We start from the raw sequence: 3,883 nt of genomic DNA, 5'->3' as shown, positions 1-3,883 counted from the left end.
GAGAGTAGTAGTAGATAGATGCTGAGAGAGGGAGAGAGAGAGATGCGGTAGAGCGATGCGGTTTAGGTGGAGAGAGAGATGAGGAGAGAGTTCCATGGGCGGGGAGGTAGAGAGAGGGGGAGCACGTGGGTGAGGGAGGTGGGCATCGATGGTGAGAGACAGGGAGGGGAGATGGAGGTGAAGAAAGAGGGAGATAAACACGGGGGTAGTGTGAGAGAGAGAGTGGGGAGTGATGGGGAGAGAGTGGGCGAGGAGTGACGGGGAGAGAGGGAGTGGGAGAGAAAAAGGAAAGATGTGGAGGGTAGAGTATAGGAGGGGGGAGGGGGCGATAGAGGGCAGGTGAGAGAGGGGGAAAGCGATACGGTAGATAGGGAGGGGGAGAGAGAGGGTGGTGGGATGGAGAAGGGGTAGAGAGAAAGTGGGGAGGAAGGGAGAGCAGGAAGAGGAAGGGGATGAGGCCGGGTGCAGACACAGTCCTGGCTCCTGGGGCGGGACTGGGGTAGGGGGTGCAGATGGAGAGAGGGGAGAAGTAGAGCTGACGCACACAGCTGGAACCTATAGAGAGGCCGTGGATCGGGGACTGACACACACCTCGCTCCTGGGGAGGGACCTGGGATCTGAGACACCTGGCTCCGTGGGTCTCGGCCTGTCACACCAGCAGCCCCGGTTGGCTAACAGTCCCGTGCCCATTTACCCCCCCACCCCACCCCATCCTCCAGTCTAACCCCCAATGTTGACAGATTCTGCATTGGCCGCCGAACCCCAGAAGTGAATCCACTGCCTCAATGTGTGAACAAGATTCTCTTCTTCTCTGTCTTAAATCAACATTTAAACTTCTATCGTTGGCTCCCCAACAACTGCAAGCCCCTCCAACTGGATCTGTCTACTCCATCCCCTCCCCTCGACACACTGATCTTTTCCGCCCCCAAATCTATGTTGTCCGAATGAAAACCCTTCGGTTTCCGAATTCCTTTGTAGTTCCTGACACCGGACAGCATCCTGGTGAGTGCGTGTTGGAGCCTGCAATGGCTCAGGATATCCTCCCGATAACGTGGAGGCGTTTAAGGAATGGCTGGTGGTGGGGCCCACCCATTTCCCTCGTTATTTGTCCGTCCGGTTGTGAATTCAGCCAGTTCAAAGTGTTTGTCGACTTAAGTATGTTATGAGTAACTGACGGGATTTTTTTTTCGCCAGTTCTGAGTGCCTGCAAAAAATGAACAGGTTTTAATGAATTCACTTTCATAATTTACTGGAGTGAGATCTGAATTTACAACCTCTGCTAGTCCATACCTTAACCACGCACCCGCACCCTATAGTACAGTCATTCAACCCAGTCCATGTCTGATTGTCTAAGCAAACACTCTTGCCCCCCCGCCATCACCTTCTGATCCCATACTTTTAACTTAAAATCATTAAAGCACAGAAGGAGGCCATTCAGCCCATCGTGCCTGTGCCGGCTGTTTGAAAGAGTGATCAATTAGTTCCCCTCTTCCCCCGCCCCCCCCACTGCTCTTTCCCCACAGCCCTGCAAATTCCGCCCTTCGAATATTTACCCTGTTTCCTTTTTAATGTAACTGTTGAATCTGCTCCCACCGCCCTTTCAGCCAGCGCGTTCCATAGAAACATAGAGAATAGGTGCAGGAGTAGGTCATTCGGCCCTTCGAGCCTGCACCACCATTCAATAAGATCATGGCTGATCATTCCCTCAGTACCCCTTTCCTGCTTTCTCTCCATACCCCTTGATCCCTTTAGCCGTAAGGGCCATATCTAACTCCCTTTTGAATACATCCAATGAACTGGCATCAACAACTCTCTGCGGTAGGGAATTCCACAGGTTCACCACTCTCTGGGTGAAGAAGTTTCTCCTCATCTCGGTCCTAAACGGCTTACCCCTTATCCTTAGACTGTGTCCCCTGGTTCTGGACTTCCCCAACATTGGGAACATTCTTCCTGCATCTAACCTGTCCCAGGCCCGTCAGATCACAACAACTCGCTGCGTAAAATAAATCTCATCGCCCCCTCTGGCTCTTTTGCCAATTATCTCAAATCTGTGTCCTTTGGTTATCGACCTCCCCCCCCCCGCCACTGGGAATTTACTCTTATCAAAACCCTTCATGATTTTAAACACCTCGATTCAATCCCTGAACCTTCTCTGCTCTAAGAAGCACAATCCCAACTTCTCCACATAACTGGATTCGATGCTTCTGTTGGTTTAAGAAAATGGAACAATTGAAATGATTTAGTAAAAACAAAGTTTTTCAAAAGCCCGAGCGTGCCTGCGGAAGTGAGCAGCTTTTCATTGTGAGTCTGCGAACAATTTAAACAATCAATGCCAAAAATAATCTTACTGTAACATCCTGGAGAGAATCAGAGACGATTGCAGCCCAGGGGGCAGCAATTTGGCCCATTGTACCCTCGCTGTGATCCTGTTATTCCCTCTCCCTGGTCCCTTCCGCAAACCCTTGAAAATGTTTCTTTTATAAATATTTCTCGCCTTCCCTTTTGAAAGCTAATAGGGATTCTGAAATGAATTTAAATTCAGGCCCGCTGGCTACTGACAGTCCCACCAGTGGCAATGCTTTCTCTTAATTTATTGGATCATATCTGCTCACCCGACTGACCTGCTCTCTTGAAGCGCAATACAGAATCGGAATTGGGTGACATTAGGGGAGGTGACGGACGAGGATTTTGAAGGTGGTGGGGAGGTCGAGGGTCAGGGGGGAAGGGATTTAGAGGGGCAGTTCCTGCGTGTGGGTCAGTTCGGGGCTCGGTCACGTGGTGGTGGAAGAGGGGATAGGCCTACAAGCAGAGGAGAGGGCTGTGGGTGGGTTGTGAGGTTGGAGGAGGAAGTGTGTAAGATGGGTATAGGGTAGGAGGCAAAGCTTGAGGAGGAAGAGGGATGAGTGGGGTATAGAAACATAGAAAATAGGTGCACAAGTAGGCCATTCAGCCATTCGAGCCTGCACCGCCATTCAATAAGATCACAGCTGATCATGCAACTTCAGTACCCCACTCCCGCCTTCTCTCCATACTCCCTGATCCCCTTTAGCCGTAAGGACCACAGCTAACTCCCTCTTGAATATATCCAACGAACTGGGATCAACAATTTCTCTGGTAGAAAATTCCACGGGTTCACCACTCTCTGGGTGAAAATGTTTCTCCTCATCTCGGTCCTAAATGGCTTACCCCTTATCCTTAGACTGTGATCCCTGGTTCTGGACTTCCCCAACATCGGGAACATTCTTCCTGCATCTAACCTGTCTAACCCTGTCATAATTTTATATGTTTCTGTGAGATCCCCTCTCATTCTTCTAAATTCCAGTGGGACTGGAGGTGTGGAGATCGAGGGCAAAGCTGGGAGGACAGATGCACCAACGTTAGCGTCCTCGACCAGGCCAACAGCCCCAGCATCGAAGCACTGACCACACTCGACCAGCTCCGCTGGGCAGGCCACGTTGTCCGCATGCCCGACACGAGACTCCCAAAGCAAGCGCTCTACTGCTGACCTCTACACCTCCAGCTTCTCCCCTGCCCCACCCCTCCAGTTCTTCCTCTACCCTCTCCCCTGCCCAGCAGCCCAACTACCTCATCCTATCATCATCATAGGCAGTCCCTCAGAATCGAGGAGGACTTGCTTCCACTCCAAACGTGAGTTCTCAGGTGACGTAACAGTCCAATACGGAAATTACAGGCTCTACTCGGAACTCCTACACTGCAAGCGAGCCCCAGGTGGGCAGAGCAAACGTTTCAAGGACACCCTCAAAGCATTGATAAAGTGCAACATCCCCACCGACACCTGGGAGTCCCTGGCCCAAAGACCAGTCCGCCCTAAGTGGAGGAAGTGCATCCGGGAGGGCACTGAGCACCTCGAGTCTCGTCGCTG

This window comes from Pristiophorus japonicus, chromosome 30 (genome assembly GCF_044704955.1).
Source record: "Pristiophorus japonicus isolate sPriJap1 chromosome 30, sPriJap1.hap1, whole genome shotgun sequence".
NCBI lineage: Eukaryota > Metazoa > Chordata > Chondrichthyes > Pristiophoridae > Pristiophorus > Pristiophorus japonicus.
This window is presented reverse-complemented; position numbering follows the sequence as displayed.